The sequence below is a fragment of the Anabrus simplex genome, chromosome 5, assembly GCF_040414725.1.
Source record: "Anabrus simplex isolate iqAnaSimp1 chromosome 5, ASM4041472v1, whole genome shotgun sequence".
NCBI classification, from domain to species: domain Eukaryota; kingdom Metazoa; phylum Arthropoda; class Insecta; order Orthoptera; family Tettigoniidae; genus Anabrus; species Anabrus simplex.
Window position 1 is genome coordinate 380,988,490 of NC_090269.1, and position 21,663 is coordinate 381,010,152.

Below are 21,663 nucleotides of genomic sequence, written 5' to 3' on the forward strand. Positions count from 1 at the left end.
CGGGCATCATATTGTAAACATACCATAAGATTCACGTTTCATTAATAGTTGTGTCACTTACATAGACTTCATAACACTCCCGACTATGCCTACTTAGGTTTTGTTTAATTTTTGTTATTATACAACTCTAGCAGAAACTGAGCACAATGTTCGCGTTACTATTGTCTTTTGTCGCCTCTAGCACATATGTTCATACGTTGCTCATTTGTTAGAAAGATCCAGATTCAGTAGGTAAATTCTCTTTGGTAGGTCAGATGCTCTTTGGTAGGAACGTTTAGGGTAACACGGCGTTAGTCATATCACATGTCCTTGATAAGCTTTCACTACACTTTGCGCGATATATACATTCTACCCCTCCATTTGTGTTACTCCATCCATAATACTAGATCCTTTAGTTGTTGTGTGCTATCCTTTGTCCTTCCCAATTGTCGGCCCGTTCCGTATGTCAAAGTAGACGACGCCAAGATGGGTCACTTCGGCGTGAAGATATAGTACCTTGTGTCCCCGTGCTTACTCCTATGTCTATTACACTTACACCCACAAGATGTAGATGTTCACCCATACCAGTGATCTTTGTACTGTGAGATAAAGTATTTCTTCGTCACCATAACTACATGTTTCTGAGTGTTTGACAGTGTTTCATTTACAAAGTATTGGAACTGGGTGTTAGTTACATACAGAGCCCAACCAAATATCAAGAAAGAAAGAAAGAAAGAAAGAATATTATCTCCTTAAATGTTATGCCCATTACGAAGGCAGTGGTTATGCTTGGTTGAAGTTCATCGCTTAAAAGAATTTTGACGTTTTACGTTATACTGCCTGTGAACTGTATTCTGCACTGCACACACCAAAAGAACTTAAGATGATTTGCATTCAATATCAAATGCCCCCATACAATAGTTTGGGGTCTACTTGGAGCCGTAGTTCATTGTTAATTTAGGTTAATTTGTCAATGGGCGGTATATACGTGGACTTGCCTTCTGACGTTTGGTGACTAGTAGTGTGACTGATCGTAAAAAGGGGGAAAATGGTTGATTTATCGGGAGGACCTGACGGGCCTATTGAGCACGGATTTAGCAATACCGTTTTTATTGTACCTGGGGTTATTATCTTGGGATTGTCAGGTAAGATGTGATAACCTAACTTTTGTTGAAACAATACGACTGCCGGCGTTGTTGCACGGCCGCTCTTCGAAGTGCTGCAATTTCTTTAAAATATGAGAACAAGAAATTTAACGAGCTTTTGTGTAATGATATGATTGTTCCAACATAATATACGTATTTGTGAACAATTCTGGAGTGCAAAATATGTTACTCTGTAGTAGGAATTTTGCTAGACATGTAGGGCCTATAACTCTTCATCTCGTCTTTTTCCTGGCCTTTTCCCAATTTATTGGGTTGGACAAAACAACTGTTAATCTCATGATTAATGAAAATGCCTTTAAAATTTGTATACAGTGTTACTGGTACAGGAGTTGATATTGCGGCCAAGGTTGTAGCATTTCCTTATCATATTGAAATTTAAAGAATTGTAGGTATTACTAATGGCGTACGGTACGTAGATAGACCTACTGGGCGAAAGCCGCGATGTTGTACTTCACGAACGACGACGACGGAAATTGAACTCTGCTTCTTTACTGTGTGCCAATGTTTATGCGGTTTTAACAAACATCTTTCTATATTTATTTTCGGTAGATACATTTCCATTCTTTTTCATAAGAATGTTAGCATTTGGATGTCCCATGTAACAGTATAATGTAATCGAAGAAATCTGCAGATTTGTTTTTCACTACGATATTCCAACGGGAAGATTCATTTGTAATTTCCCACCTGAACTAAACTTATGTGCTTCTAAGTTGCAGCATTGTAGTTATTTCTAATGACTGTGTTCCGAGTGAATACAAAGGTCCAGAAGAACGTATGTAAGTTTAAATTAGATTAAACTATTCGCCCTGTAAATGCGGTTGACATGTGTGCTTTAAAAGTCCTGTATAGTGCCTTATTTAATGTTCTATATTTCTGGTAATTGAGCAAAGATACCATAGTTTTTCACCTTCATTTGTTCCTTGTATGCTAATGAGTGTAGCAATTAAGAGTACGCCTTTAAGTAACTGATGATTATCAAGATCATTACTTAGGCCTATACCCAATATTACTTTCATATCCTAAGTTCGAGAAGAAAAGGTTGGTACTCCTGGCACTCAATGCTTTGCATTAGAGAACTCCTTCTTCTCTTCTTGCTGTGCTCTCTTCTATCAAAGCTTGGCAATCATGGTAATTCTAGTTTTTGAGTCTGCTGCACAGAAAAGCGACATCGTGTTCATTTCAGACCCGTCCCTCAGGTTCTGCAGCCAGGTCTCCATTGTACTGTGATCTTCCCCTGCATCACCATCTGTAGGATACTGTACTTTTCATTCCGCATCACCTATCCAAAATATTCAAGTTTCTGCTTCTTGATGGAAATGAGTACTTCAGTCTTCTTGTTTAATCTTTCCTTACTCTTTCAGTCCATGAAATATGTAACATCTGCCAATAGACCCACATTTCAAAGGCTTCCAGCTACTTGTACAGGGCCTGGGTTAGTCCACCCTTCCATTCCATACAATAGTGTGGGAATACATAGGCCCTGACCACTTGCAGCCTCAGATCTAGATTAAGATTTTGGTTGCTGAGGAGCTTCTTCATTTTAATGAAGGTGTTTTGCACATGCTCAATTCTTGCTTTGATCTATTGGCTGAGCTCCCATTTTTCATTCTTATTACAACAAAGGTACTTGTACTGTCGAACACGCCCGATCTCCTCAATGCCTAAGAACTACAAATTAGGCTATTAGCATGGTAGTTGCAGTAAACTGTTAAAAGATCCATGCTGAGCTGTCTGTAGTAGGTCTCGTGATACCTGAGTAATAAGAAGCATGTGCGGGTACCTGTTCACAAGTATGAAGGATGTTCACTCAAAAGTTGATTCTACCGGGCGAGTTGGTCGTGTGGTTAGAGGCGCTCGGCTGTGAGCTTGCATCCGGACGATATTACAGATAGCATTCTTACGTACAAACATTGAATGACCGAGCTCGATAGCTGCAGTCGCTTAAGTGCGGTCAGTGTCCAGTATTCGGGAAATAGTAGGTTCAAATCCCACTGTCGGCAGCCCTGAAGATGGTTTTCCATGGTTTCCCATTTTCACACCAGGCAAATGCTGGGGCTGTACCTTAATTAAGGCTACGGCCGCTTCCTTCCAACTCCTAGGCCTTTCCTATCCCATCGTCACCATAAGACCTATCTGTGTCGGTGCACGTAAAGCTACTGGCAAAAAAAAAAGTTGATTCTTATATTGCCCAGATACTTGTTCATTACAGTTTTGCAATGTATAATCTCATGATAACGAGAAGTATGAATAAAGATCAGTTATTTTGAAATACTGACTCAAAAATTAAGATATGGGTAATAAGTTAGTATTCTAAAGTTAATTGCATCTTATTTAAAGGCTGTAACTTATAACCGACATTTGAATACCATTGTAAAAGAGTTTCCTTATTTTTTCTCTCACATAGCCACCAGTTTGAATGGGAGGGATTTTCTTATAGCCAATAGGTGTGTGTTCTCCCATCTCCCGCCGGTGAGTGGGAATCATTTTATTTTTATCATAGACTGTTATTTAATTGGGGGAAATTCTTTTATTTAAAAAATATATTCTTTAGGCCTACACTTCAACCTGATGCCCATACTTTCAATTGAATCCAAGACACTGTTGTATTATAATGTGTGTGTGCCGTGGCTAAACTGAATGACGCTACGTCAGCACTCTGAGAGTGAATTGGGAAGCCTATCAGAAAAGAAGAAATCCTTGAGGAATGTTTGAGCTTGTTCAGAAGTGATAAGGTGATGAACCAAGGCCTGTATGGAGACAAGAGGATTGACATTTTGAAGATTGGATTTAAAGAAAGACAATAAAGTGTATCATTCCAGAAAACAACCATATTTCAATATACTAAGATCATAGTTGAATTTCAGATAACTCATACTCATTTGGTATAATCTATTTTCTATTTCTATTTTCTATAATCTATTTTTATTCTCTATGTATAAAGAATACACTTTGAAAATTTGCCCTGCATTACAGCCTGTTTAGGTTCACAACATGTCAATTGAATGTCACCATTAGGTGCCTGTGCGTTGTTTCTCTGAAGTTTTTTTTAATGCATTATCAGATATATTAAAATCAAATCAAAGTCACTTTATTTGCAAATGAGGTATCTACCTCGGTGGCAAGTGGTACACTAAAATACATTATTACAACCACTAAATTTTAAATTAACAAGAGAAGAAGACATTTTCCTAGAATACAGTACCTATTATACAATTAGATTAACAATAATTTTTCTATTAAACACACAGCTCAGCCTTAATAAATTTATATTGTTTACAAAATTCTACTTACAATATCTCCTGTACTTACAAACATAGTCAACTTATATACAGTATGTGGAATTACTTTGAATAATAATTTACATTGCATTTATTTAATTTTTTTTACCCATTTTGGAATCTAAGTAGCATAACGACCTGCTGCGTCTTAACCAGAGCCACTTTGCCACCGCTTTTCAGAGTTCCTGAAGGGCCTTCACAGCTGCAGTAGTGGTCCCAGGGCCCTCGGAAGTCCCCACTGTACTTCACCCCTACAGGCAGTCCCCTCCTTCGGCTGTCCAATCTCCATAGACCAGGCTATGGAATTAATTTATTCAATTTTTTTAAAAATTTACAACAACCTGCACTGGTCGAATGCCCTCTAACATTTCATTTCTTTTCTCTGTTGCTGTTTATTCTCTTCTTGAATATCTGTACAGATTATGGAATAGGATCAAACACTACCCCTGGTAAACTGTTCCAATTCTACACGCCTTTCCCAATGAATGAAAATTTACCCCAATTGCTTTTGCTAAAATCCCTTGTAATTTTATACTTGTGGTTAGTTCTGCCAGTATAATTATTTTCCAACTGAAGCCTCTCACAGTTTTCTTCCCATGCTTCCTCTCCTGTATAGGCTCTATATAATCCTATAAGTCTAGTTTTCTCCCTTCTCTTACTTAAAGTTCCTCCTCCCCCCCTCCAACTACTTTTTCTCCTAAAATTCCCTGTTACAAATCTTGCTGCTTTCCTCTGCACGCCATCTATTCTTTTATTAAGTACCAGCTGATGTACCCGTGCTTCGCTATGGGATTCTCAGAGAGAATGACTTGGTGGTTTTCCTAACTGAATTCAACATAGGTCAATACAAAAATGTCAGTAGGAATGTTATCATATAAAATACTTGATCAAATGAAAAACTGCACACTTTCTCACTTTCAACGAACAGTACTACGGTTCCAATCTAACAGTCCAAAGTTCCAGAGCTGGAATAACCAGGTCGCAGACTGCCATGAACACTCTTCTGTCATTATTCCATTAAATATGCACACTACTCATTCCAATCAGTGCCTTGGAGTAGGGATTGAATAGCTCGAATGCTATGATGAACCAGTGTGTTACGTACCAGTAATATCAGAAAATGTATGAAACAGAGGAATGGCATGCTAAAGAAGAAAGTTATCTAACTCCCCAGCTACTTCCCGCCAATATACAGGCAGGCTGTTACACTCGGTACGACCAGGCGAGTTGGCCGTGTGGTTAGGGGCGCGCAGCTGTGAGCTTGCATCCGGGAGATAGTGGATTCGAACCCCACTGCCGGCATCCCTGAAGATGGTATTCCGTGGTTTCCCATTTTCACACCAGTGACACCAGGCTGTACCTTAATTAAAGCCAAGGCTGCTTCCTTCACACCCCTATTCCTTTCCTATCCCATCGTCGCCATAAAACCTACCTGTGTCGGTGCGAGGTAAAGCAAATTTTTAAAAAACCTTGGTACGCTGCGGTAATCCTATCTATTGGGGATGAGTGGAAACAGAAGACAAAAAGCACATCACAACAAACAATAGCCAATGTTATTGTTTATGAGTTTATGAGCTTTCTATATTGCAGGCCTTCACATTAGTTTTCTTTCGACTCTGTGATATTAGGGCGTCTTACAAAATTATTTATATCGTAGACTGTAGTTCCTTATTCTCACACTTCACATACCGATTTTCACTAAATTCTGTTTACCCATTTTCTCGTGACTCGGCGCTGATATGGACTTAGTAACAAATATCCAAATTCATGAATATCTCTGTGATTATATGCGGTGCGGTAACAATGTATAAGACATAAGTGATCGGAAATTTAATAACTTCTTACATAACTACTACTAACTTACGACATAACTAAAGTTATGCTAGTTATGTGGTATTTATCGATACGACCATTGATAACATAAATAACTTTTTTGAGAATTAAATTTCAGGCCTTCCTCTAAACTACCATTTCACTCAGCGTGAATACAATTATTTATGGCCTAGATTATATCGACTTATTACGCTGACTTTGCATACCGATTTTCATTAAGACACGACCACTAATAACATAAATATTTGAGAATTAAATTTCAGGCCTTCCCCTAAACTACCATTTCACTCAGTGTGAATAAAATAATGTATAGCCTAGATTGTAGTGGTTCATCACCCGACTTTACATACCGATTTTCAATAAATTTTCTTCAGCCGTTTTCTCGTGATGCGTGTACATACATACATACATACATACATACATACATACATACAGATAGACAGACAGACAGAAATTACGGAAAAGTAGAAAATGCATTTTCTTTTTACTGTGGACATGATCGATACAGAAATGCCATTCTTTTCAAATTCTGAGCAATGTACAGACAAAACTCTTATATGTATAGATTCCTGGTGTGTATCCCAAATACTGTTTGCATATTCCAATAATGAACGAACCATACTTAAGTAACTTTCCTCTTTTAATTCTTTGCTGCATCCTTTAAGTAGCCTCATGAAAGAAAAAAAAAATGGCGTATGGCTTTTAATGCCGGGAGTGTCCGAGGACAAGTTTGGCTCGCCAGATGCAGGTCTTTTTATTTGATGCCGGTAGGTGACCTGCGCATGGTGATGAGGATGAAATGATGATGAATACGACACATACACCCAGCCCCTGTGCCAGCGAAATAAACCAATTAAGGTTAAAATTCCCGACCCTGCCGGGAATCGAATCCGGAACCCCTGTGACCAAAGGCCAGCATGCTAACCATTTAGTCATGGAGCCGGACAGTAGCCTCATTGTGACATGCTTTATGCTGTATGCTTTCCCAACAATGTCATCAATATGACCCTTCCAGTGCAAATTACTTTCAAATCTCACACCTAAGTATTTGCACTTGCCATCTTTTGGGATATTGCTGCGAGGGAACTTAGAGCCACATTGTAATTTTTCCTTTATATCCATCAGTGAGCATTGTACTGTCTTAAAATATGTTGTCTATTGTGAAAGGGTTGTAGTAGAAGAATTATACTAACTTGAACAGACTTACTACACCTCACCATTTACTGCAGAATGAAAACTAACATTGCGTTTGAAAGCGCTACAAAAACATCATTTTACAGTTCCAGTTTATCGGGTACTGTTGGCGAGCTTCTTCCATTCTATCTTATTGAGATACATTCTGTTGTTAATGACATCCTCCAATATCCTTCCCCGATCTGCAATGTCCATCTTTATGATGTCCATCCAGTGGGTTCTTGGTCTTCCCACCATCTGTTTCCCTGACACATGTCTCTTCAAGTTAACATATGCTGTCCTTGTTGGCTTCATCCTCATTACATGCCCAAACCACCTCAGTCTGTACATGCTGACCTGATCTAACAATGATGTAACAATCCCAGCATCCTTCCTAACCACATCATTCCGTAACTTGTCCAGTTTGTTTTTTTGAATTGTGGACCTAAGGAACTTCATCTCTGATGCCTGCAATCTTGATGAGTCTTTTCTTAGTAAGAGTGGAGGTTTCAATACCATAGGTTAAGATTGGTATGAAGTGCTGATTGAAAAACACCAGCCTTGATTTTGTTGTTACTTTGGGATCCCAGAGGAGTGTTCGTACTTGCTGGTAAAACTGAGAGCTCTTCTGCACTCTGTTTGCCACCTCCTTTGTGGCTAGTTTATCTCGAGATATTACATTGCCGAGGTATGTAAAGCTTTCCACACTTTCTAGTGGATGGTTCGCTGGTCTGCCATCACTACTGTTGAGATTGCTTATCGTCAGATTGAACTCCTGGAACTTAACCTCCCATTCATTGAGTCTCGACTGTACTTGTTCCTCAGTTTCTCTCCAGATCATGACATCATCAGCAAAGGCCATTGCATTCAGTTCACCAGAGGTTTTCTTGATGTTCTTCATTATGTCATCCATGATGGTGATAAACAATAATGGGGATAGTGCACTGCATTGCTGGACTCCACTTTCGGTCTTGAACCAGGATGAATGTCCGTCACCCAATCACACACACAGCTGGTACAGTTCTCATACAGCATCTGAACTTTCCTCACCAGTCCCTCTGGCACATTTGTTTTTCTCGGGCATTCCCATATCTTCTCTCTTGCGATGCTGTCATATGCCTTCTCAACGTCAAGAAAAACCATAAACAGATCTTTGCCTTTTTCCTAATAATTTTCCATTAACATACGGACCTTTGCTGGCGGGACTTAGTGTTTACAGTGCACTATGTCTTCTGGTATGGGCTAGAGCAATCTTGTTACTTTCATTGATTTGTCTCAGCTTTATCCTTGGCTTTGAAAAAATGAAAGTGACTGAGGTATGAGTAATGCTAGTAATGCCATTCCTTCTGCAGCCAGTCCCTGCTATGAATGGTGTGAAAATATTGTTCATAGGGTCGGTTGGTGCGTGCATTTCAGTGGGCTTGGCAGACTGATATGTAATAGCAACTTCTGGCTCAGTGAGGAAAGCAACGGGAAACTACCTCACTCCTCATTTCCCTAGTACGCCTCTTCAGTGATGCCTAGGCCATCTATGACAGTTGATGGCGGAGCTGTTGAGGATCCAGCCAGCCTTCGGGCTGAGGACTAAACATACATACAACATACGGACACTGAAGATTAGGTATGTTGTGGACCTGTTAGACCTGAAGCCATACTGTTCCTCTTCAAACTGTGGCTCTAAGATGACATGCAATCTGTTCTCTAAGATTTTCTCAAGAATCTTAAGCCCATGAGAAAGGAGTGTTATTCCCTGGTAGTTGGAGTATTTTTTGTGATTTCGTTTCTTAAACAGGGAGATAATGACACCCTTGCTCCAATCAGCAGGTATCTTGCCATCTTTCCAAACTGCATTCAGCACTCTGTGTAGCCAATGTAAACTCTGGATTCCTGCTGTTTTAATCATGTCCGTGCTGACGTCATGGTGAATATTCCATATGTGTAAAGCGAAAGTATTATGCTCTCTTAAACTCTAATTCAGCCCTGGGTACACTTGCTTATGGTTCTATAGTAGATGAAAAAGACATAGCCTAATGAAATGCACAGGTAAGTACTTTGACATTAGGTATACTGCTATTTACAAACATAAAAACAAAAAACAGTTTCATAGCCCTGCTGAGTCGACTGCTGTCCAGTCACATGGCCTGCAGATACTGGGGCTCCATGTGGTCAACACGGTCCTCAGCCATATTGCTTGGCCTTTTTGATGGGTCCACTACCTCCTGTATTGGTCAGCTAGTTGGTCTCGCGGGGCTGAGTGAACCCTGTTCCAGCCCAGAATTAAAATTCATGGACTGAGCAGAAATAGTTTCCGAGGCCTCTGAGTAATAGGTGGACATGCCAGCCATACACTACGAAGCTAGCTATGGCCCTTGTAACAAAGCACAGAAGATCCCAGAATGTTCGAAAATATGTATCTTTATGTTAGAAAAGATAATTGCTGCCAGTGGGACTCAAACCCCGAGAAGCTGATGCGGCACCTCTTGGCCACTCAGCCAGCTTGTGCTTCCTTGTATAAATGTTTGTAACTGCCTATGCATGAGTTCAAAACATGTAGTAGTTGTGTTTACATGTTCAGTGAATATGCATGTACATGTTTCTGGGCAACATGTACTCTCCAGATACATGGATTGTATGTACTTTAACTGTGTACAAAAGAGAAAAAAAAAAGTAAACACATTGCCCTACATTAAACCCCTAGCAAAACAAACAAAAGCAAAAATATCCTGCAGTAGCAGAGCATGCCCTCTCTTTCTTCAATTATGAAATGAGATTTCAGGAAACTACAATTATTCTAGCGACCACCTGCTTGAATCTTGATCATCTCCACCAAGGAGGTTTTAAGATAATGAAGCATAACCTGATTTAAAAAAAAAAAAAAAAAAAAAAAAAAAAAAAAAAAAAAAAAAAAAAAAAAAAAAAAACAACAGTAGCAGAGTTTGGCAACCTGTGTTTGCCATGAGATGATCCACTAATGTTCGCACTCATTATACCAGATTTAGAGAGAGAAAGATAGACACCTCACCACTTAGCTTATTCACTGCTTTAAAAGTATGGGTGCCCATCGTGCTCGTGTCATTTTGTCTTGACAAGGGCTACTGCAGAGTAGTTGAAACAAACCAACATATCAACATTATCAACACTTTCACTAGTCTTGACAAGGACTACCATAAAATAGGTGAAATGTTGACAGTCATCTAATTGCAACCAAGACTTTTCTGTTTGGTGTTTGATGTGGATGCATTGTCATAAGCTGTAACTTGTTCTGAATATATGTCTTCATTCAGCAATATTCTTCATACTCGGTTTTGCTTATGGATAAGTTTCTCATGACTAAATAGGCCAATTTTAACACGAAACATGCATCCTCTCAAATTGCATTGAATGGCAAGAAGAGGTTGACAGAGCTTATGTATTTGATGCTTGGTGGGTTCTTGTCTGTGGTATTCTTCTTCAAACATACTAGTGGCTGTAGAGACAGTGCTGCACTGAAGTGAACTATTTTCAGCAAATATATCCCAGCTTTGCAAATTGATACCCGTCATCTTCATTGCATGTTTTAGCTGGTCTTTGTGATGCTTCAAGGGTCTTGTGCCCGAGCAGAGTTCACCATGAAGGAGTTGGCGAAGGAACCTGATATCACTTATATGGTGGACATGCTCTATTCATATAAGCTGATGGCCAGTGAAAGAGGTTTCTGGACTATTGATGTGTGATTTCTCAAGAACTGCAAGGTTGGTGATGTAGTCTTCCCGTGTAATGTTCAAGATGGTTCTAAGTTCCATAGGTGGCAGTGCTCAACTGTTTTGATGTCTGATTGATAGAGGGTGCAAGTTTCACATCTGACAACAACATCAAATACCATGAGCTTGGTATGTACTGTTTATTCATGAAGACATGGTGTGTTAATTGTCCAAATGCTGAGTGGGTAGCACCAGTTCTCCTCTCCACATCTTATTCACAAGTGCAACTTTTGAACGGGATACTTCCAAGGTACAAAAAGTGGTGTACCTGTTCCAGTGTTGAATCTGCAATTCAGATGTGGAAATATGGAAGGGTTGTCCCTGGAGGAAGTTGTGCGAGTATCCTGGATTTTTGAACGTTAGTGGTGAGGCCAAAACAATCGTAAGCGCTCTTGAAACAGTTGACTCAATTTCTTCCTGTTTCTGCTTCCATGCGATGTATATCGATTATTGGAATGTAACAATTACTAGAATGTAATGATTGCAAGGAATACTAATAAGTATTTGTTACAAGTAATCTCATTACTTTTACAGCCAGTCTGGTGGCCATGATTGTTAGGGTGTAAAGTCTGTATGACCTGACACCGTGGTTAGCCGATTTCAGTCCCATCAGTCCAAAAAATTTCACCATCAGAATGTTGGCCGGCAGGGTAGGAGAGGTGGTGGTATACAATTTCGAATCACTAGATTGCGTACCAAAAGCCTGGATTAAATTCCAAACCTTTCTGACATGCTTATATGGAGTGAGGGCATATGATGCTGTTGATGGTGATTTGTCAGTCATATGGGGACATAAAGCCTTGAGCATACCCCTTGGTACTATTTGATAGGAGTAGATTACGTGCCAGCACCAGGTTTCACCCTCGCCCTTCCTACTATCATATCACGTCTCTCAATTCATCTCATGATCTCCTCAGATGCGGGTGATGTCAGGAATGGCATCCTGTAGTAAAAAACTTGCTACAAAGATTCGCCTCACTTTATACTAGACTTTGCAGGGAAACGAGACAAGAGTTGGACATACATACAATTTGATTACTTTTACTCAGTTACTTCCCAACTCTGAATATAGGACTATATATCATACAGGTAGAGCCATATTTATGTATGGGTCAACATGGGTCATGGTCCACGGCAGTAAATTTGTACAAATCATGATTTGTTATTATGCCATATGTAAGAAATTTATAAATTTACCATTTGCATTCATGATATAAGCTTTTATTGGAGTTTTTATTTTTCAAAGAATGGTCAATTATTAAATGTGTTAACTTAAAATATGTACTGATGTTTGACCTCAGAAGCATGGTTCAGAAATCAACCATCAACACCCTCCAGTGTTCGAAATGGATTGAGACAAGGTGATCCATTGCACCAATACTGTTTAACTTAGCCCTGGAGAAGGTAAGCAATAATAACCGTCGCACCAGAGAGGTGGAGATAGAGGCAAAAGATGAAATACTAGCCTTTGCAAATGACATTGTGTTTATAGGTGATACGCTAGATCAAGTGTGCAGATACCTCTAGATCCTAAACAGTGCCACGAAAGTACATATTACATAGTTGTATCACATCGTCAGACCCTCTTTTGTTCCATTATTATTGACAAATTGTACCTTAATTAAGGCCATGGCTGCTTCTTTCCCACTTGTAGAACTATCCTATCCCATCGTCGCCATGGACCTATCTGTTTCTGTGGAATGTAAAGCAAATTGTAAAAAAAAAAAAAGAAGAAGAAGAAAGTATTGATAAATATAATTTGAATGAGTCCAAGAATTAAATATCTGGGTTCAGTACTATCATGCAGAAGTGAAATAGAGAAAAAGGTGAGGCAACGAATAAGAAATGCTAACCCTGCTTTCTAAAGCCTGAACAACCTGTTCAAGTCACATTTGAAATCACGGAGAAATAAGATCCACATATATACGACATTAGTACGGCCGGTACTTATGTATGGTTGTAAAACATGGGCAACTCTGCCAACAACAGAGGAGAGAATTTGGGCCTTCGAGAGGAAGGTACTTAGGAAGATCTATGGACCCGTTTACATCATTGTGCAAGGAAGATTGGAACGAAGACCGAAGGAGGACCGGTACCAAAAGTTTGGAAAGCCAGATATCGGTAGGATAGTATCAGAGCAGATGATTCCCTTCCATATTGAGTACTCCACTCTCAACAAAATGGGAAACTGCTAAGAGGACACCCAAGGACATGGTGGAAAGATCGTGTGATGGCACCTTTGAAACAGATGTAGCTGATGACAATGGAAGAAGATGTGAGAGACAGACAGCGATGGGCCACAATCTACACTAGATATCTCTCTGTAGATGCAACTTTATTACTTCTCATTTGATTGACAATATTTTTGTAAGATGTTTTATATATATATATATATTTTTTTGGTCTTTTGTTGTTGGTCTTAATGGTCTATAAAGAGCAATAAATTATGACTCTTTTACTTTCTTCTCCTTGTATTTGTTTTTGTATTTGTCCATGCCGACTAGGAAATGCATTGCTCAAGCATAAGATCTGTTACAAACTTATTTACTACCATATCATCCCATGTTACTACTCACTGCTTGACAAATCTTTCGTTTGTGTGTTATGCTTTTAACTAATGCTGCAGTTATGATAAGAGATGGAGAGAGAGTGAAACATTTTAGAACAAAAATCAGTAAAAAAAAGTCAATGCTGTAAATTATTTAGTGAAAATTTAATTTACAGTAATAACTGTAAGTTTTTGCCAAATCTTTTGTTGGCAATTTCATAAATTATTTTAATTTGTTGTAGAATATATCAGTGCTTGTGGCTAACGTTGTAAAATATAGCATAGCTGTGTATGATCTTCAAAAAATACACTCACTTCAACACTCATTGATAGCCACTCGGTTCTCATGCCCAGAGCATATACGGAATCACACTTAGGGCATGGAGTTTGTCACTGTACTGATATGATTTCTTTAGCACAAATGTCAAAGAATGTGGCTGACTTTCAGGGGCCATCTTGACATATCTTCATTTCTGATGAGGAAAGTATAGATTAGGAAGAAAGCTGGATAAACACAGGGAAATGAGAAAGACATAAACTCAAGACTGAAGATCTGTCAAGGTGGCTCCTCAACGAGTGTTGAAGTCCACTTTCCTGATGAATATGGGAAGCAGAAACAAACTCGTCAGGAGGCTGAGAAGAGATGAATTTAGAAGAACGAGGATTGATGAGAAGAAAGACTCTCTCAAGATGGTTGTGTATGAAGATGAGGAGTTTGGCCTTGATGTGTTTTAATGTTTGCCCCAGTCTCCTCTTTCTGTTGGTCCCTCTTCTAATGTTGACCCGTCATTGTGTTTATCCTATTATGTTTTCCTATTCATGTTCCTGTCTTTCTATACATGATTCAGTTTGATAGTTTAATGCAAGGGTGCTCAACAAATGGCCCGTGGGCCAGACCTGTAGATATCGAAAACCTAGTTAATAATTGTAATTACAGGTCAAATTAATTGAACTTCAGTGTTGTTCTCAATTAAGGGACAGTTCGCAGAGTGAAATCTTATTTTAACTTTTACGGGGCGATTAGTAATGAAAATTTCCCGAGTTTCTTAAATTTACAAGTAACAAATTTTGCAAGACAATACTTGCGTGCCTTTTCCCAGATCAGCGATGAACACCTACTGTACATTCCATTCTGAGGGTGGCTGTGTCAATTCTGTCTTCAGACATTTCAAAACTGTCACTTCAAGCAAAGGCCCAGACCTCTCATTAATGTGTAAGTTTATCCAAAGTTACTAGTGTTGTTTACTTTTCTCAGTTTGTTTTGTATTGTGTGTCAGGTTATTGTTTGCATTGTCGAATAGCCGTGTGAGAGATTTGTTGGTGAGAAGTTGGTTGGTGATTAAAGGGGGCATCTGAGTGTGTGGATGTATTTGTGTGTTAGGGAAGAACGAGAGGGAAGGAGAATAATGTGGCCCGTGATTCACTTAGAAATTTTCCATTCGGCTCACCTGCGAATTAAGTTGAGAGCACCCCTGGTTTAATAGAAGTGTCTTTCTGATCATTGGTGTAGAAAGAGAGATGGGAGGATGTCTAGTCAAAATAGAAATTTTATTCATGTATTGGTTAAGTTGTAGATAATATCTCCTTGATATTTCAAACTATAATAAATGGTTCAGAGAATTTGCTTACAATGGATCATTGAGTTTAGAACTTGTAAAACTTATAATACATAGCTAGACATTTAACAGTATGTTAGTAATTATTATACCCATTGTTTTTATTAGACCATTCAAAGATAAGCTATCTTGGAAATATAGCTACAAAATTATAGCCTTTATCTTCAAGTCAGAAGCTGTGAAGCTAGAAACAATAGGTTGTAAATGGCAAATATTTTCATATCTACTTTGTGTGTGCATGTGCAGATTTTATTCTGTAACACACAGTCCTACAGCTATGTTCCTAATGTTCATCACCACGTCATTTTACTTTTTCTGTGGTTTATTTGCAATTTTCTAATCCTGTTGTATGGGAAGATCTCTACTTAAAACATTTGAAAAGTTTTTTTAAATACATCTAGCAGAACATGAACAAATGGCTACATTGTAGAAGGACTTTCTAATGCAAGAAAGAAAGCAATAGTAGTGCTCATTGTGAACAAAACTGCTAATTACTATATGATTCCTTGTATTATAAAAGGAATAATATTTTAATTCTGCACAATATTGCAAAATTCTGGGGCTTATGTATTGTAAAGTTCTAAGTTTTATAAAAGCTTTAACCTTTGGAATGTCATAAATGAAAATATTTGACATTTACTTTGCCATTGTATTGATTTATTCTCAAGTCATGCAGAAATATAACATCATGAATAGGAACATATGGCTAGATAAGCATAATGACAGGTCAGAGTGGTAAGAGAGAATAAGAGAAAGAGATGACAAGCACAGATATGAAAACACAACATGTCAAAACAATCTCTATATTTTCATACTATGCTGTTTTTTCCCATCAATTCCAGTTCTTCTCAGCCTGTCTGGTCAAACTTAGACCCGCATATAAGATAGGTGATATATATATTTTTTAAATCCATGTGAAAGGCAAGTAAGGCTGAAATGAAGGTGTGGGCCCAAAGAGAATCAATTACACAAAAATCTCAATTTATAATGTTACTAAATTATATTTTTTTAAAAGAAACAGAATTTCTAACAAATATTAAGTCAGCACTGAGAGTGCTAGAGACAGGAGAAGCGAAAATCAAACGAACGGAGAAATTCAAATACATTGGAGAGTGGGTAGATTCCAGTACTTCTGAGAAAGAAGCTTTTACATAACGGATCAGGAAAATGGAAATGGCATATCAACAAACCAAAGATGTCTTCAGGAAGAAATCTATATCCATTAATGCCAAGATACGACGTTGCTGCACAGTAATATGACTGGAGGCTTTATAAGCTGCAGAATGCCTTACTCTGAATAGGAAAGCCTGATTGAAAAATTTGAAATAAAAGAAAGGCAGACCTTAAGGAAAATCCTAGGGCCAATCAAAGACATAATCATAAACTCTACACTATAGCCACATTGCCCATATGAATCCTACAAGGCTGAGCAATAGGATCTTTAATTACTTTCTCAACAACAACAACAACAACAACAAAAAACAGAAGGAGGCGTGGTTCACCAAGGTAGAGAAAGACTTGCAAGAAGTGAGGATAACACAGGAGGATTCAGAAATGTATTCCACTCGAGAAGAAACTCCAAAAGCACAGTGGTTTCCAAGAAAAGCCGAAACTAAAAACTGGTAAAACATGGACTGAAGCAAGGAAGGAACAGCATAGGATTCAAATGTGGGAATACTGGGTGAAAGTTAAAGCCCAAGCACAAGGGAAAGGAAAAGGACAGCTGAAATAACATGGTCTGTAGATGGCTGAAGAAGCAGCAAGAAGAAGAATACTACATTATATTTGATGTAAAATTTCCAGAATTACTAGACACTTGGGAAACATCATGAGCTAATTACTTCAGCTATCATAAATACTACATAAGTACTGTAATATAAGTTGGTACATAACATATAGACTATTTTTGTTGAAATTTTATTGAATTGTATTCTATGTAGAATGCGAGAATTGTACACATGCTAAGTGATTGTCCCATCAATGACAGTCTCCATTTATTTGGAAAGTGAATTTCATTAGGTACCATCCCATGGCTTAATGTGTTTGGAACCGAGCAAGTTGGCCATGCTGTTAGGGTCGCGTAGCTGTGAGCTTGCATTTGGGAGATAATGGGCTCAAATCCCACCATTGGCAGCCGTGAGATGGTTTGTGTTGTTTCCCATTTTCATACTAGGTAAATGCTGGAGCTGTACCTACAGCAACTACCTTCCCATTCCTAACCCTTTCCCAACCTTGCATCACTGAAAACCTTTTAAGTATTAGTGGGCCGTTAAATCACTAGCAAAATATGTTAAGGATACAATAATCAGTCTTTGTACTTCGTAAAACTGACTGGCAAAAAAGAATGTGTTACCTTAATTTTTGAAAGAGATTTTTTTTTTTTTTTTTTTTTTTTTTACAATTTGCTTTACGTCACACCGACATAGGTAGTTCTTATGGCGACAGTGGAATAGGCGAGGAGTGGTAAGGAAGCAGCCATGGACTTAATTAAGGTACAGCCCCAGCATTTGCCTCGTGTGAAAATGGAACCATGGAAAACCATCTTCAGCATTGCTGACAATGGGGTTTGAACCCACTATCTCCCGATGCAAGCTCACAGCTCGTGACCCTAACCGCACAACCACTTGCCCAGTCAAGAGAATGTTCTTTACTGCTTCAGGTTGTAGGTTTGATTTAAAAAAAAAATTTATTTGATAATTTTAAAGGTAAACAGACTAAATTACCATGTTGTACTCATTGTTCCGTTTTTTTTTCCACTTTTCCTTTTCAAAGTTTCAACTGCTGATAAGCACCCTGTAGAGATCAGCGGTATCCCGTGTGGGTGGGGGATGCAGCTTAAAGAATACACACATGGTATCCCCTGCCTGTTGTAAGAGGCGACGAAAAAGGGCCCCAGGGGCTCTCAACTTGAGAGCATGAGTTGGCGACCACGGGGCCCTTAGCTGAGTCCTGGCATTGCTTCCACTTGTGCCAGGCTCGTCACTTTCATCTATCCTGTCCGACCTCCCTTAGTCAACTCTTGTTCTTTTCCAACTCCAGTAGTTTTAGAGCATTCGAGGCCTAGGGAGTCTTTCATTTTCATGCCCTTCATGGCTCTTGCCTTTCTTTGTCTGGTATTTCATTTCTCGAACTGTCGGATTCCTTCCTTTTTCTCTCTCTCTGAGCCCCTGTGGGTGGGGGATGCTGATGAAAAATACACCCCTGCCTGGGGCGACCAAGGGATGATTGAATTAGAACCACGAGACCACTTGTGATCGTACCATCACGTGAGGAACACCATGGGTTGACTACTATGTGAGGTACACAGTGGGTTTGTGATTAGTGGCAATGTGGGTGAATCACTATGGGTTTACAGTACCCATGATTATTACCACTATATGTAGAAAACCATGGGCTTACATTGCCTGTGATTAGTACCATTATGTGAGAAACACCAAGGGTCTAGACGTTGCCTGTGTTTAGTACCACTGTATGAGCGATACTGTGGGTCTGTGTTGCCTGTGATTAGTACCCACTATGTGAGAAACACCACGGGATAGTATGGGTTCTTGTGATTGGTACTATTATGTGAGGAACATCATGGGTTTGCATTGCCTATGAGTGGCGCCATTATGTGAGGAACACCATAGGTCTTTGTTACCTGTGACTAGTACCACAATATGTGGAACACTGTGAGTCTACATTACTTGTGATTAGTACCGCTACATAAGAAATACCATGGTTGTACTTTACTAGCGATAAGTACCATTACGAGGGTCTGTTGACCTGGATTTTGGACAACAAGCATCATCGATTCAGGATTGTGCTTTGAAAGCAGCCCCTATGTCAGTATATACCATTGTTTTTAAGTTAGTTTCTGGAAAGGTGGGGGCATTGCCGGTCGGAACCACTGATTGTTTTCAGTTCCTAATCATTGTTCACCGTCGTCGTTTTGGATTCTAGTCAGTGGATGAATTTTGGAATTATTTTTAACTTTCAGTAGTGTGAGTTGGATCTGCTGATTATTTTAAATTCATATTCATCCATTCATTCTTCATCATCAGATTTTGAATTCTGGTCACTGGAAGAATTTTGGAAGTTTAAAATTTCATTACATTCTTCTCATTTCGTACCATTAGGGGCCGATAACCTAGATGTTAGGCCCCTTTAAACAACAATCATCATCATCATCATCACCATCATAGATCAGCAGTAGTGTGTTAGCCTTGTGGATCCCTAGATTTTTCTCTTACAATAATATATATATATATTTATTTTTCCTTCTTTTCAATACATTATTTCATCTCTCAAGATGTTTTAATTTTATTTCGACATATTTTGACTACTTATGAGTCATCTTCAGTGACGTATATTAATTAAAAACATTATCAGATTAAAATATATGTATATACTGTAAACTCCTTATTATTTGGGTTATTTACAGTCCAGTGAAGAACCGTATTAGTGTTAATAATATATAACATTGTAAGGCATAGTCTTTTGTCTGTAGTAAAATAGCTTCTTGTTTTAATTTATAAGAGCTATTAAAATCTATTAAAAATCCTGCAGTATGCTGCTAGTACATTTTGGTTCTATGTATATATTGAAGTATGTATTAGACAACTTTATGTTGTAATATTTTTTCCTTCTAGCAAGTATAACCATTAGGTAAGTATCATCTGTAAAGGAAATAAAAAAATATATAATTCGGAAATGAAAGCTAAGGTTTAAACCATATAGATTGTATTTACTTACATTTTTGCCAACATAACTGTCCTGGATCTGTTGTTTTTGGAGAGTGCCTCTCAAGTTCCGTGTTCCTATCGGTGTAATGCAGTTATTGCTGTTACTGAAGGACGGATGTCTTGTAGGAAGGGGCGGAGTGAGTTCGTGAGTGTAGGGGAGGGTGTGGTTCTTGATGTCGTGGATGGTACATACATTTGTTGTAGTATTGTTCGCAAAAGATTGGCGTAAAAGTTTCCATTAGTATATTTATTTTTTCATTTATTTAAATTATATGAGGGATTCTTGTATTAATCGGTGTTAATGGAGATGCCTTCAAAAATATAGTGTAAAGGCCCCTTTGGCTCATTACATAGGATTTTTAAGTCTTTATCTATTGTTGTGTATTTATGACCGGATTTCCTATGATGGTTACTCATGGCAGAAAAATGGTTATAATTAATGGCATAAAGATATTCTTTATATCTTATTATAAAATTTCTGCCTGTTTGTCCAAGTACGTGGATTCACATTCCTGACACTCCAGTTTATATATTCCGGACTTAGTGTGTATCTTATTACTAATGGCGTGGGGGTTAAAGACTAGTTTTGTATTGGTATGGTTGATCCTATATGCTATTTTTATATTATATTTTTTAAACCTATATGTTGCTGTAATTAAAAGTAAATATGGAGAACTTTTCTTTAGTATTAGGTTCTTTCTTTAGTGGAGTCTTGGCTTGTTTATCATTCATTCAACTTCGCTAATCAGCCAACTAGGGACCACGATAAGCCTCACTTTACATTCTGGCATTTGTTCATTTTTCTCTTGATCCACATCGTCTTCACTAGCTCACTGTGTTTAGCACGACATTCTTCTGTCCATTTCGCACCCGTTGCCTGTTTTTTGTCCCGGAAAGTCCCAAAAATCTTGATGGCTGCTCTGAAAAGATTTCGGTCTTATGCATCTTCTGCTTGTATGCCCAGTTCTTTTAAGATCTTTCTTGACATTAAATTACCATGGCATTGCCATTTTTGGTTTTGAGTCAAATATACTGAAGATACGTTTCATCCATCAAGAGTCGATCATCCATCGTATATGACCGTAAGAAGTGAACTCTGCCTTTACACATTATGTCTGTGATCCTCTCTTAGAGTATACTTCTTAACTGGATATTCTAATGTAGATGCCATTTTTGTACGAGTTTGGGCCAAGTATGGTGTGTAGGATCTTTCTTTCTTTTTTTCCCCTCTAAATCCGGGAGCAAACATTTCTTGGACAGGATAAGGCATTCAGGTGCATACAGTGATACTGGTTTGATGACAGTGTTGCTGTGACAAATTTTTGTGTTCAGAGAAAAGCATTGCAGGTGGCTTGGAAAGTGACTTCCATTTTCTTGATTCTTACTGCTATGGCTTCTTTGTCAAGTCCATTTTGCTGGATCCATTCTCCAAGGTATTTAAATTTATTAACACAGTTTATCATTCCATATTGGGTGTTTAGTTGTGCCGTATCATCTTTGATGTTCGACATTACTGCTGTCTTTTGGAAGAAAATTTGTAAACATGTTTGTTCTGCTACTTCCTTCAACACATTGACCTGTTCTGTTGCACTTTCAAAATTTTCTG

General features: G+C 38.4%; 1 protein-coding gene across 1 annotated transcript in view; it reads left to right on the top strand.

Moving 5' to 3' along the window:
- Positions 1–762: 762 nt before the first annotated feature.
- LOC136874156 (uncharacterized) overlaps positions 763–21,663 on the top strand; it is a 64,510-nt gene continuing 43,609 nt past the window's right edge. The window contains exon 1 of the mRNA XM_067147731.2: positions 763–1,124. The gene's annotated coding sequence lies outside the window, so the exon portion shown is untranslated. The remainder of the gene's footprint in view (positions 1,125–21,663) is intronic.